At 37.8% G+C, this 15,887-nt stretch overlaps 1 long non-coding RNA gene across 3 annotated transcripts in view; it reads right to left on the bottom strand.

Moving 5' to 3' along the window:
- Positions 1-13,688, bottom strand: part of LOC124972441 (uncharacterized) — a 56,578-nt gene extending 42,890 nt beyond the window's left edge. For all 3 annotated transcript variants that reach the window (XR_007106462.1, XR_007106461.1, XR_007106463.1), the window contains exon 1: positions 13,438-13,688. This is a non-coding gene — a long non-coding RNA (uncharacterized LOC124972441). The remainder of the gene's footprint in view (positions 1-13,437) is intronic.
- Positions 13,689-15,887: the final 2,199 nt, after the last annotated feature.

Genomic DNA, 15,887 nt, shown 5'->3' on the forward strand with positions numbered 1-15,887 from the left:
AATGTTATATATAATAGCATCAGTAAGTATGAAATAATTAGGAATATCTTCTTACTGATATATAATACCTGCAGACTGAACATTACTAAACATCACTGAGAGATAACAAATCTAAATAGAATGACATACCATATTCATAAATTTGATGACTCATTATTGTAAAGATGTCTATTCTCCTCAAACTGAAAAAAGACCAACAGACATTTTCTTTTAAAGAAATTGACTGGCTGAGCCTAAATTTCATGTGGAAATGCAAAGGATGTAGAATATGAAGGAACTGTAAAAAATAAAAACGCAAGGGGGCAAACTATCTGATTTCAACACTCCTTATAAACCTGCAGGAATTCAAAGAGTGATGCTGGCATCAACATAAAAAAAATTCAGTCAGAAGAAAGGAATAAAGAATTGAGAAATTGACATATAGTAATATTGACAATTGATTTTTGACAAAGGCACAAAGTCATGACATTCAAAAAGGATAGTCTTTTCAAGAAATTGTGCTGGGACACGTGGATATCTACATTCACAAATACAACCTGTGATGTAAGTGTCAACTCAATATAGATAACAGGTCTAACCATAAGACTTAAAGCTATACAACTTTGAGCAAAAAAAAAAAAAAATCATAGACAAGAGAAAACCCTTGTCATGCTGGACAAGGGTTAGGAAAAGAGTTCATATATGAAACACCCAAACCACAATCCATAAGTAAAAGAAATTGACAACTTCCTCAAAGTTAAAAATTTTGACTCTTCCAAATACATGGTTGAAAAAAGAAAAAAGATAAGGCCCTGGTTGGGAGAAAACATTTGAAAAATCGTATATTTGGTAAAGGACTTGCATCCAGATCATAGAAAAAATTATTATTTTGGGGGGTACCAGGGATTGAACCCAGGGATGCTTAACCACTGAGGCATATCCTCAGCCCTTTTATTTAGAGATAGGGACTCGCTAAGTTGCTTAGGACCTCGCTAAGTTGCTAAGGCTGGTTGAAGTTGTTATCCTCCTGCCTCAGCCTCTCAAGCCACTGGGACTACAGAAGTGGACCACTGTGCCTGGCCAGATTATAGGAAACTTTGAACAAACAATAAGAAAACTGACAATCCAATAAACAAATTGGGAAAGGATTTGAAAACAGACTCCACTAAAGAAGATATGCAAATGTGAAATAAACAAGTGAAAAATACTCAACATTATTAATCATTAAAAAATGTAAATAAAAGCTACAATGAGATATTAAATTTCAGGAGAATGACCAAAACTTAAACAACTGGCTATAACAACTACTGGAACATTTTTGGAGGATGAAATTCTCAAATACTGCTGGTGGCAATAAAAATGGTACAACTCCTTCAAAACAATTTTATGGTTTCTTACAAAGTAAATCTTACATTTACCATATGATCCAGTCTTTGAATACCTAAGTATAAACCCTAGGGAAATATTGCATATTTCCATGAAAAGAATCACTAATGTTCACAAAATCTTTACCTACAAGAGCCTAAAAATGGAAATAATTCAAAAGTCTATCAACAAGTAAATGGATAATAAAATTTGTGGATAGCTGGGTATGATGGTGCATACCTGTAATCCCAGGGGCTTGGGAGGCTGAGGCAGTAGAATTGCAACTTCAAAGCCAGCCTCCGCAACTTAGTGAGGCCCTAAGCAACTTAGTGAGACCCTGTCTCAAAATAAAATACAAAAAGGGCTGGGGATGTGACTCAGTGGTTAAGTTCCCCTGGGTTTAATCCCTGGTATTAAAAAAAAGTGTGGGATAGTCATATGCCAGAACACTATTCAGCAATTAAAAAAAGAATGAAGTACTGACATATAAAAAATGGATAATTAGAGTGAATGAAAGAAGCTGGACTGTGCTGAAAACAAACAACCCCATTTGTATGATTGCATTTAAATAAATTTGTAGGTCATGAAATCTAATTTATAATTTATTGAATTTCTGTGTTTGCCTGAGACCGGGGCAGTAGAGGGGTGGGGAGACTGGATACCACAGAACTAAAAATGTTAAGTCTTGGAAAATGCTAATGATGTTTAGGTCTATAGAGTTATTTTAGGGGACGTGACTGGGTATCATCATAATATAGCAAACTATAAGGTAATTATTATTTTTTGAAAATACAGAATTCTTTTTAAATTTTATCTTTATTAATATGTATTAATTGTATATGTTGATGGGGTTACCACAATATTTCACTACATACATACAGCATACATGATCATCACCACCCTCCCTTTTATCCATCCTCTTTCCCCACTTTGCAACTCTCTAGTGATCACTATTCTGCATTCAGATCAACTTTTTAAATAAATTATACACATAAGAGAAACCAAACCTGACATTCCGACATGTTTAACTACACTTGACATAATTCTGACTTAATAAATTTCATTATAGGATATATAATGGTGACCATTTTAGAATGCATACCAAAATCTCAAATTGCTAGGGAGAACATATAACCAATGGCATGTTTCAACATTCAAGAGAAAGATACACAGGGATCACTGATAATTATTTGAGCAAGTGTTACCCCTGAAGGTCCTATCAATCCCATGTGTGAGCATTCTTACTCTAATTTTACAAAGGAGAAGCTGGGTCACATAGGGTCATTCCCTGTCTTATCCTCCATTGCCCCTTTACATGGAAAGTAGGTCCAGGACACCCTGGAGCAGGACACCACACTCGTTGGGAACAGGAAGTTCCCACATCCCTCTCCCTCTTGAGACAGGGGGCATTGAGTCCCAGTTAGAATGAGGTGACTTGGGTCTGGGATCTCTTCCTCTCCCCACACCCCAGGGAAGTTCAGCTCCCATGGACAGGGTACCCACACCCTCACTGGGACCAAACACCTAGAAGTGGGACCCTTTTCTCAAACCAGATCATATCAGCCTCCATTAAAAAGTTGTCATGGTCACCATAATGTCATCAGGTTTCTATGGCTACCACTATGCACAGACCTGTCGCTCACATCTGAAAAGTCTTTGCATATCCATATGTCCTAATTCATAAGTTTGGAAGAAAAAAAAGGTGTTGCTCAGTCCAGATCCTCTCCCTTCAATAATTTTGGTAAGAGGCTGACCTTCAGAATGCTCATTCTGCTCTACTCTCAAGGGTGATTATTATAATAGGATCAAAGCTCTATTCCTCTTTATTTGTGTCCTTAGCCTCTCAGTTTTTCCTATAGACTTACTTCCCAGTACTTGGATTGTGATAGGAGTCTACTTCATGCTCTGAATGTAACCCTTTCTGCTCTGTCATTGTGGCTTATTTTAAAACTGACACAAGTTTTTTTTTTTTTTATTCCTTTCTTTTCTCCCTCTCCCTAACCATGAGGGAAGGACGATTAACCTTCCTGTTCTAGGCCCAGTTATCTGTCCTTAAGCTCATGCAACACAAGAATGAAGGAATCCAGACTTCAGGTCTGGTACCAGAAGTTCTAAGAAATGGCTACCTCTCAATGTTACAAGTGAATTATCACCCTTGACTGAACACAGTTGGAAAGTAGCCTTTGAATCACCAGTTAAAAAGCCCTCTGTTTCCCCTGAGAGAATCACAGCATTTAAGACAGGAGTTCCCTGTGCTTCTCCTTTGCTAGCAAAGCAAAAAAACTTATTTTTCTCCAAACCTTGTCCTCATTTTTGGATTAGCCTCAGGGAGAAGGATCAAGCTTGGTAACAGGATCTTTAAAAGGCCCCCAAAATATGTTCCTACTCATAGTGGGAGTTTTAACAAACTAAGCAATGTGATTGAAGAATAAGAGAAGCAATATATTGACTTGATTTCTTATAAAAGTAATATTGGAGAATATTGACTTAGATTTGCTAGTAAGTTGCCCTTCTAAATGAACCCCAGAACTGGACAGTCTCATCCAACTGAGTGCTGTTTTGGGATAGTCACGAAGTTGAAGGATTGCAATGCATAACTTTCTGCTGTCTGCTGAAGGAGTCCTGTCTGTGTGCCTAAAGAAAGTGACTTCCTTTTGAAGGGACCCTGTAGCAAGAGACAGTGTCTTCAGGATACCTTCTTTAAGAAACACTTCTCCAAAGTAAATAAATGTGCCTTGTTTGGAATGAATACTCACTAAGCCAGCTCACAAGCCTTTCTTTACGGAGTGGTTTATGTCAACAGCCTCTCAGTATCTTCATTAACGTGACTGCAGTAGAGGCTCAAACTTCCAAGGTAGTTTGAAAATCATAGATTGTGAAAATTACCCTTGGAAATCTCTTTAAGAAAAAAATTGATGAAATCTTCAGAAATTTATATAGACACATAAATCCATGCACAGACTTGACAAAATCATAATGAAGCCCACCTTCAAGAATAAGAGAATTTCTTATTTAATAATAACATATCACAAAAGAGGTAAAGTTCATCAGAAACATATTTGGATATCCATTTCTGTTAAGCAAATGCCACAAAACGACCTGAGGTTCAGACTTAGGCCTAAGGTAACCATTGTAAAAATTCACTGCTCATTGTTTACCCTTCCTCTAGATGAAGGAAGCAAATATCTCTCTCTCTGATACACCATGAGTTCAAAGTTTTAGTGACGGAAGATGCTCTCCTTTTTGGTGTTTCATCAGCTCAAAAGAGCTGTTTCACATTGTGCCTCTCTCTGAGCAGTCCCAAATCCAGTTTCCCACGATGGAAAGACAGGAATGCCTTTGAACTCGTGTGGGGATCTCAGTGACAGATCACATCAGGGAAGCAAGGCATGGTGTCTGCCTAATGATTATTCCTGACTATGTTAACATTTGTGTAGAAAATTCTGACCTGGACCCTCATCACCAGTGCAGGGTCCTCAGATGATACATTATCTGGCCCCAATGCATCAGGGTTTCAGATACCTGCTTCCTTACACAAATCCAATAATTAATAGAATTTCCTTAACATATAGTTGTTTGTTCTTTCATTCACTAATAACTGAAAGTTTTGTACTGAGCTCATAATCCATGCTATTCTACCAAGGGCATCTCATAAAGTAAAAATAAGGAGGTAAGAAGAGAAATGAATATATGACCAACTTCAAAGGTTAACCTGGGATGAAATGGCTCCTTCACTTTTACTTTTAAACTTGCTCCAGTAACAAGGAAATGAAGATTTTTTAATCTCCATTTAGCCAAAGGATCTCACCTCTACTGTGAGATCCTTTCTCTCTCTTCTTCTTCTTCAATGTTCCAGAGTATTTTATACTTTTCCATGTATTTTATTCTATTCCCTGTTAACATTCTTCACTTTCCATTGACTCCTTATTCCACTGCACTAGGGCTGCTGACACTGGGACTGCAATGAATGTGATCTCATCAAGGTCATAAACCACTTTTTGTAAGTAGAGGCAGTTATTCTGCATGGATGTACCAACATACGAGTATTAAATTCAATGTCCTTCTAAAATGTTTGTTTTTGTAGACTACATATTTCACTTAACAACAAATTTTTGAGAGGTACTCAGGCTCTGGAGTATCACGTATTGGGTACAATTTTAAGCTATCCCACTCCCTAACTGTGCAGTCTTGGGCAAAGCCATTATTATCTCTGTTCCTCATTTTTTCAACTATGCAATGGATATCAGCCACAATATCTACCTTATTAGGAGCTATCAGCATTACATGGTCAATACCTTATAAATATTTGACACAGAGTACATTTATTTCTTTTTTTTCTCCATCTTTATTTGTCATTCATAACTCCACTATCTCTATGTTACAGGCTCAGGTTTACTTATAATAAATAACCTACAAGGTATGCTGTTAGAGAACCCAGTGTGTTGGACAATGTAGACACAGAATATTTTCATCTCTGTGGGAATTCTATTGGAATCTACCAATCTAGAGTACATTGATTTTTATACTTTGAAATAGGAGAAATCTAATGTAAACACATTTGCTCGTGTTTTAGAAATTACAAGGTTAAACCACAAATTGATAAAAAGGATTACCTATAAATTGATGAATCTTCTTTTAATTAAAATTCAAAGGAATTACTAAGTCCACCATGAGATGTTGCCATATGCTACCTAGAACATCAAAATGGAAAAAGATAGAAAATACCAAGTGTTTGCAAGAATGTGGAGAAAGTGGAGTTTCACTTGTACAAAGTTGGTGGGAATACAATTTGAAACAACCTATTTGAAAAACTGCTTGGCAGGATGTACTGGGCAAAAGAAAAAATACATATACCCTATCAGAAATGTCATTCTTTATTACCTGCCCAAAAGAAATGAAAATAAGGGTCTATCCAACTTTCATTATACCATTATTCATGATACCATAAACTGGAAAACACCAAAATAGCCCTAATAGATAACTATATTGTGAACTATGAAACAAATACAGATGGTCCCTGGCTTACAATGGTTAAACTTAATGATTTTTTTTACTTTATAATGGTGCAAGAGGGCTATGCATTCAGTACAAACTGTGTTTTGAAGTTGGATCTTTTCCTGGGCTATCAAAATGCAGTATAATACTCTCTTGTGATACTGGGCAGTGGCAGTAAACTTAAGCTCCCATTTAGTCACACAATCGTGAAGCAAGGACAGAGGCCAGGCAATTAATGTAGATAGATGGGTTGGGTCTGCAAGATGGAAGCTAACTCAAAGGGAAGGGAATGTTAATACCTTCAGGACACGATCCCCCCCACACACTTGAGGTCAAAGTCACCTGCCTCTGGGGGATTGAAATATTAATACCTTCAAGATATATCCCCCTCCCCTCACATGCAGTTAGAGTCACCTGCCTCTAGAGGGACTGTTCATCCCAGCAAGGAATTGTTAATGAGTATCCCCTGGGCCGCTCCCTTTCTGCTTTTCTGGGCAGACAATGGAAAATAGGAAGAGGTACCCCTGGATTGCCCCCTTTCCCACCTTTTTGCCTCATAGGTGGGATAGAAGGGAGCATGAGAAGAAACCTGGAAACTATAAAAATACAAGATTCACCCCTTCCCGCAGATACCAGCTCTGGATCCCCTTCTTCCTCCCAGGAGAAGTCTGTCTCTGCTCTAGTCTTTAAATAAAACTTGCTTTCTACACTTGCCTCAGTGTTTCTCAGGTGTTCAATCTTCACATCTGGGGAAACTGAACTGGGCCCTGATTCTCATCACTGGTATCAATCACAAGGGTAAACACCTGATTCTCTACAATGTACTGTGTTGGTAAGCTATGTTCCATAGATTGGGTATGTTAAATCCATTTTCAACTTATGATATTTTCAACAACGAAAATTAAGAGTACATATAATACCTTATGACAATGAGGATAATCAATCTACAATGAAAGAAAACAATAAATGTTAATCTCACACACATTATGCTGATTGAAAAAAAGCCAGACACAAAAGACTACATGCAGTGTGATTTCAGGAATTTTTCTTCTAATTTCCCAGTGAAGTTTGGGGCAGGATAAGAATATTATCAACCCATTTCCTTTTCTTCTAAGCTACTCATCGTCTGCCCATGTTAACTATAGGTTTACATCAGAGAAGTGAAGCAAGTTTTCTCTGAGCCTTTGAAAAGTGATCAACTACATATAAGATCAAAGGTAATACTATACCTGACAGACAGGCAACTAGATGTTAGTGATTCAGGCAAGAACACTAAGGGGATGCTATCTGGACAAAATCCCACAGCAGTCACTGGGTCATGTGGTAACTATGTTGGACAAGGAAAGGTGAGAAAAAACATCGCTGATTTATTTCATATAATGTGGTAGAACCTGAAAGGGAATGGCATGACCTTAGTATTTTCCATCTAGTATTTCATACTATTTACTCCTTGCAAAATCAGCAATTTTATATATAAGTACACACAGGTACACACACACACACACACACACACACACACACACACATACACACACACTTTCCCTCTTTCTCTTACCATTAAAGAAACCAGAATTCATTGAGGTAGGTATGCTAGGCATGGGTAAAGAAGAAAAATACCATTATTCAACAGATTCACCACAAATACAAAGATGGAAAAACCACAACTATTCTTTTAGAGATTTGTTTTTCTGTAGATGACTTGCAAAATTTTCTCTAGGACACTTTTTGTCCTCTCCTTGAGTTGGAAGACTCAGTTTTGTAAACTTGTATATTTCTCCCCAAACAATCAACACTTACATGTATTTCCAATCAAATTCTAGCAGTTTTTTTTCCAGAAACTGGCAAGGTAACACTAAAATTGATGTGGAAATTCAGAAACTGGCAAGGTAATACTAAAATTCATGTGTAAATCCAGAAGATATAGACTATGAAAAAACACCTTCAAAAAAGGAAGAACTGTTTTCAAGAATAATTATAAACCTATGGTAATCAAAAGACAGTGAGCTTCTTGCAACAGGATAAGACATTAGATTAGCAGAACAGAATATGGAATCCAGAAAAGGATTCATGCACATATGGACAACTGACTTTCAACAAAGGTACGAAGGTGGAGAAAGCACCATCTTTTCAACAAATGTTACTGGGATAGATGAATATACATACACTCAAATGTAAACTGTAATTCATATATCATCTCACATATAAAAAATAACTAAAAAATACCAAACACCCAATATAAGCTATAAATGTTCCAGAAAAGAACTTGAGCCTCTCTCTCTCACTTGGTTCACTCTGTGTACCTTAGAGAGTACTACTTTCACCTTCACCTTCAATAAATCTGTACTTTGTTACTCTGCATGTCTGGGTCAAGAAAAAAAAAGTTACAGAAAGAAAAACATAAGGGAAATCCTTTTGACTTTGAATCAGGTGAAGACTTTTAGATGGGACAAGAAAACCACTATCAATAAGTGAACAAATTCACAAATAAGACTTCCTGAATGTTAAAAATAACTGTTACTTCAAAATCAGTGTTAATAAGATAAAACACAAACCACTTAATAGAAGCAAATATTTGAAAATCATATATCTGATAAAGGACTTGCATACAAAAATAGAGAAAATCCCTCATAAGCCAATAAGAAGAAAACAGAGACACTGCAGTAGCAGTAGCTAAATTGAAATAAAAAAGATCTGAAGTGACACTTGACCAAAGAAGATATAGAAATGGTGAATATGGACATCATTATTAGCCATTAGGGGCATGTAAAGTAAAATGACATCAGACATAACTTTCCTATCCTTGTGATATGAACACATGACCAAGGTAACTCCAGATCATGTACAACTACAAGAATAGAATCCTAATCAGAATTAAGTTATACCCCATGTACATATGATATGCCAAAATACACCCTACTGTCATATGTACCTAAAGAACAAATTAAAAAAACTACTTTGATATACCATTATATTCTGTGAAAATGATCAAAATTATAGAATAATCATGTCAAGTGTTGGCAAGGTAGAAACCTCTCTGTGAGTTGCACCACAGTTTTCAAGCACTTGGCAGCAAGATATAGGTACAACGGCTTGATTGTGAGGCTTGGTGTAGGGTTGGCAGGGTCCATGACAGAAGCCAATACCCTAGTCAGGTTCCCAAGGTCCATGTGCTTAGAGGTGGATGAGAAGATGGTATAGGTGCTCTGCAGACATGTCTGTTGGTCTATGTGGCTTCAGAATTGTCCGAAGGTGAAGAAACCTATCTGTGAGATGTGCCATCGTGCTCTGGCACCTGGCATCCAAACAAGGGAGCTCCAGTGGCAGCTGAAGACTTCCTGACTGCCATAATAATTTCTTTTTTAAAAGTCCAGGGGTGCCAGTCACAGGGGCCTCCCACAATGTAGTAAGTTTTACCACTAGGGATTCCACTAAGGTCTCACACTGAATATAAGAGGTATACGTGTTTTATAAGAGTATCAAAATAAATGAGGCATGAGGCAAAAATAGATAAACTGCATAGAGAAACAGATTAATCCACTATTATAGTTGGATGTTTCATCACCCCTCTCTCAAAAATGGAAAGATCCAGCAGACTGAAAATCAATAAGGATATAGGTAAACAACAGTACCATCAATCAATTGTATATAATTGATTTTTATAGATTATTTCATTCAACAACAGAATATATATTCTTCTCAAGCTCACATGGAACATTCATGAAATTACACCATATTTTGAGCAAAAAAAACAACAAATTTAGATAGTGGTAATGTTTGTACGACATTATTAAATACTAAAAACCACTTAGTTGTACACTAAAAAGAAGAATTTAAGCCAGGTGTGGTGGCACACACCTGTAACCCTGGTAGCGCAGGAGGCTGAGGCAGGAGGATTGCAAGTTTAAAGCCATCCTCAGCAATTTAGTGAAGCCCTGAGCAACTCTCGAGACGCTGTCTCTAAATATAATATGAATAAGGGCTGAGCATATGACTCAGTGGTTAAGTGCTCCTGGGTTCAATCCCTGGTACCAAAAATGATGGCTACAGGTTCTAAAAGGAAATGGGTGTTCATATTTATTGATAGAGGCATGTTTTCATTTGAAAGTCAATAGTGACCATGAGGAGGGATACCTATACCATCAGTACCCCCAGGTAGATGAAAGGCAGGGAAAATCTAGTAATAGCAGATCTTTGACCTATGTCTTAGAGACAGTTCTTTATCAGATATATGATTTTTATGTCTAGAATGGGATTTTCACATAGTTAGCTACAAACATTAGTGGCTTGTAAAATAATTTGGCAGGGCATTTTTAAAGGGAACTAAAGAAAAGATTAAGACAAATGGAATTAAATATACAGTGGGTTTCAGGACATAAGGCATTATTTACTGGTTCTAGTTATAAACAATTATGTTTATAGTAAATCAACTGTTAAAAAATCTAAAAAACACTGGTCTACAATAGCTAGTGAAAGTTTCTGATGAAAACTATTAATATTACATAGGTTTAAAATAATCCGTTTACTACATTCACCAATAAGTAGGACAAAAATTATATGTACTTAATCCACATATGTAATAAATTACATCTAAGGATATGTTACATGAATATTTATAAAATTACTGAAGTTGAAAATATTTATGTGATTATTATTTTCTTAACAACTTCCCTATTCTTGGACTTAGATGTGTAGGCACAAAACAGTAAGGGTAGGAACCAACTCATTTTCATGCATTGATTTCTATCATCATCAAAATCCAATAGCTGATTCATAACTGGCAAAATTACTCGTATTTTTATCGCACCTTGGTTTAGTCAGTGCAAGTTGCTTTCATGAATTAAGTGGCTTAAATAAGTTTTTTTCCTTATAGTTATGAAGGCTGAGAAATCCAAGATCCAGAGACCCATATATTCCCTATCTGGTTAGACCCCCTTTCCTGGTTTTGCAGATAGCCCCTTTCTTACTGTGTGTTCACACAGTGGAGACAAAACCAGAGAGATCTCTCATCTATTCTTGCCAGGGCATGAATCCCATTTAGGTGTTCTACCCTCATGATCTCATCTAAACCTAATTACCTTCCAAAGGCCACATTTCCTAACACTACCACATTAGGATTAGGGAATCAACATGTGAATTTAGGGAGACATAAACATTCAATCCATAGCATATATTTTTAGGAGAGTTTTACCACTCCAATTTGTTATATTCATTGTTAAGTATTTTCTATAATCCTAAATCTCAACATAATTCTGCGGGTATTTCTTTTTTGGTGTATTTATAATAGAATATTTTGATGATCCATAAAAGAATTGGCAATCCCCAGGTTTCTCAAGCATAAGTCTTTCTCTAGTGGACAGTATACATCAAATATTCATGTTCATGTTCCCCAAGTGTCCACAAATAATGCTTATGTTGCTTCATAGGTTCATTTCTAATAAAATATAATTTTTAAAACTATAAAGAGGTTAAAATTATCAAGCCATACTAATTCCCTCCAAAAAATGAAACTATATGATTTCATTTACATGGAATAATAGGAAATCAAAACTGATTCAATAAAAGATCAGTACTTGCCTTGGGACAGGGCATGGCTGGGGAGAGGGCTGTCAAGTATACAGAAACTAGATTATAATGTCCTGGGAACATAATCATAATAATATTTTAGAATTTTGGTTATAAAGGATTTTGTTGGGTATAGTTAGAAGGGGGGACTTCATCAAAATAGAGGAAAGATCATTAGAGTAGACAAAGGGGATTGAGGAGGAGAGAGAAGGGACAAGAAAAGCAAAGAACAGTGGAATGAATCTGACCAAACTTTCATAAGTACATGCATGGATGTGGCACAATGTATCCTGGCACTGGGTGTATCCATGGGACAGCAATGTTTTAAAAAAGTAAACTGTAAATTGACTGAAGATGGATTGGTGGAGTGGAAGGAGAGGAGCAGGGGATAGGAGGAAAGTGCTGGGGACTGATTTGGAGCAGGTTGTATTTCATGCTTTTGTGATCATGTCTGTGTATTCTGGTGTTGTCTACAATTAAAAAGAATAAATAAAAATAGTGACAATACATAGATAATTATACTTTTTAACAATTATAAATTTTTGTAATTAATATATTTAATTAATACCTGGTGTGTTCCTAGCTTTCAAAAAATGTCAGTATAGAAAGGATAAAACTGTGGTTACTGGGGAAAAATTCATTTACAATCTCAGAATGCTAAGAAGTTCTTCCCTATAACTATATATTTCAACACCTGAGAGATATGGCAATCACTGATTATTGTTTATGCAGTCAGAAAAATATATGTACATTTGCCACAAGCACATGTTAAAATCAGGTTTCTTCTCCAAGCTGGATAATTGCTTTAAGACAAAGAGGACAGGTCTACGATGGCTCTCAAGGTCTATTACAAAACATGTAACTGTTGGTGTAAGGAAATTCCACCTGCTAAAACTATTCTCCAATGATGAGTTCAAAATTACTTCTCTACTATCGGGCTATTTTGTGAAGCTCTCTGACATGTTTTCGCCATTTGATATGACCTCAGTCATCCACATCAAGAGATTCTCAGGGACAAAGAATCCAGCAATCATGATGCTTTATTGGAGTCTATGTGCCTGCAGTAGACGAGGCACTGATCTGAAACCAGTGACAGTAATACAATCGGGTAGTGATCATGACGAAAACAACAAAAAAGGTACAATGGGTTTCTAACCGGGGCCTTTTTTCTTCTCCTTGCCTCAGCTGTCCCCTAAAAACATATTTGAAAAGGAATAGTAAATATCCTGAATTCATACAGGTATTTATGGTTCCACAATAACCACTGGGTTATGGGTTTGCATGTATTTTTATCACTGAAGGTTCCCGCAACCCTAAGGGTGAGCATTCTTATCCTTTTTTTTTTTTTAATTGGGGATCGAACCCAGGAGCACTTTATCACTGAACTATATCCCCAGCCCTTTTAATTTTTTTTTTTTTTTAATTTTGAGGCAGGGTCTTGCTAACTTGCCGAGGTTGGCCTCCAACTTTAGATTCTACTGCCTCAGACTCCCATTTACTAGATTACAGACGCGTGCTACAGCGCCTGGCTCTTACCCATTTTACAGAGGAGCGCTGGCTCACAGAGAGCGGTACCCTGTGTTATTCTCCTGCACCCCGCCTTCACACGGAAAGCCGATCCAGGACACCCTGGAGCAGGACATATCGCTGCCTGGGGTCAGGAGGGTCCCGCATCTCTCTCCCTCTCCAGTCAGCGGGGCACCGAGTCCCAGAGCAGGAACGAGGCGACTTGGGTCTGGGATCCCTTCATCTCCCCACACCCCAGGAGGGCTCAGCCCCCACCGCGAGGCACCCACACCCTCTGCAGAGTCCAGACACCTAGAAGTGAGGCCCTGCTCTCCAACCAGAGCAAGTCGGTCTCCTTTAGAATGTCGTCACTGTCGCCCTAATGACATCAGGTTTCTGTGGTAACCGTGATGCACTGACTGTTCCTATACTCCGGAAGTGACTTCCACGCAGTCTTCCCTTCTGTCTGCCTTGCCTTTCCCTTAAAGCAAAACACCTTCACTCTTCAGACCACCTGAGAAAGCACACTAATTAGAGAACCTAGGCGGGTATGCAGGCAATTTGGAACGCTTTGCCCATGTCGTTGGAACAAAGCATATGTCTGTTACCAGGAATTTTATTTGCCTTAAAAATGACCTTGGAGGAGTATTTTCAGTAAACAAAGACCAAGGGAGGTATTCCAGGGCTCTAAGAGATGAACTAGCCTTCTGAGGGGAACATGCAGAACTCATGCACTGTGCTATACAGTTAGCCATCTGTAAGAAACTAAAACTGTCCATAATCCATGACTAAATGATCTAAGAACACCAAAAAATGTCATTTGAGGAATCTCTAAGTCACTTTAGGAAGGGAGACCTACAATAGTACAGCCATTTAGTAGGCAGAAACTTAGTTCAACCATATAATACTTTATCCTGGGGAATTCTTATGTTCCATTTCTGATATTTTCTTCTATGGGGTGGACCATTCATAAAAAACACATCTAGCCTCTCTACTCACTCACTCCTGATCTATGGAGGAATGACTTACATGATTGGTGCATCTGGAAAACAATGCAGAGCCCAGGTCATTTCCCTTCAACCCTCTTGGTAGCAAGCTTCTGTCCAGGAGCACTTTTCTTCTCTGCCCTAAGGCTTAGGTCTTACAATAGCTCCACAATTCTACCCCTATTTCTGTTCTCCCTGGCTTCCCAATTATTCTTATGTTCTTCCTCCAAAATTCTTGCATCTTCAAAGGGCCCCCAAAGAGCCCACTGCTCCAAATTTGAGTTCTAAACTAGTGATTTTTAGCAGAACCAAATGCTGTATCCTTCATATTAGTGGCTGGAATTAATCTTCTCCACAACCCTGCTATTAAGATATTAATAGCCTCTCTCTATTTGATGTGACTTCAAAGCATGTGCTCTTAAATACAGAGCTAGTTGGCAAAGAAGTTATTCACCAAGCATTCTGCCAGAGCCAGGGTCAGAAACTGCCAGCCTAAACACCTTGAGTTGCTTATAGAATATCTGTACCAAACATATCAGGACTCATAGACTTGAAATGGTCCATCTTTTTTCTTCCTGTAGTTATTATTCCTTCAGGAAACCAGGTTTAATGTCCCTTCCCCTGCATCAGAGGAAGTAATTGGCAGGGCTGGAAGCAGAGGCAATCTGAAGCCAAAGTTTCCTCCATTCTTTATGAAAACTTTAACTTATAGAAAATAATGGGTCACTTGTACAAGATAGGGAAGGAAAGGCCTCTGTGGACATAGAGAGTTGAAAAAAATTCCTGAGGGATTTTTTCCCTTTAGGGTGTGGTAGAAAGTGTACAGGTAACTCTAGGAGTAGGGACCTCAGAATTTCCCCATATCAATGCTTGGGGTGGCTTCTGAAAAGACCATAAAGCACATAAGGTAAGTATCCAGTTATGAGGAAGATTTTTATGTTGGGATTGAGGGATAGATGCCTCTGTATTAACTATTTTTTAAAAAAAAAATATTTCTTGTACGCTTGAGGGTCTGGCATTTGGGGCCTTTCTGACTTGGAAGGGACTTCCCTTCCCAGGGTAGCTAATTCCTAGATCTAGCAAGCAACTCACCTGTCATATTCAAACTAACCAATTCAGAGCTCCCATACATACATAGTCATACCTCCTCTACTGGACTTTTTTATTCCAGGTCAATAATTCTGTGCTATAATCATACCAGGGATTGATGCCAGACAATTCAGGCAGCTCCTATGCTCCAGAGTCTGACGCAATTCTTCAGGGTACTGAATATTAAGATACCTTGTCGTGTCTGTCACTTTGCATAAGAATCACAGTAAAGACCCTTGTCATGTTTTCTTTCCACTTCCTCTGCCTCTTAACCTTATCTGCTTCTTCTCTGTGTGGACTTGCAGGGCATGAGGAGCTGCATACTCCTCCTAGGAATGATGAGTAAACAACTATCTTCTCAGTGGCAAACGTTCCCTGGTGTTTTGACCTCACTATACCTGAATA

The sequence above is a fragment of the Sciurus carolinensis genome, chromosome X (genome assembly GCF_902686445.1).
Source record: "Sciurus carolinensis chromosome X, mSciCar1.2, whole genome shotgun sequence".
Classification (NCBI taxonomy): domain Eukaryota; kingdom Metazoa; phylum Chordata; class Mammalia; order Rodentia; family Sciuridae; genus Sciurus; species Sciurus carolinensis.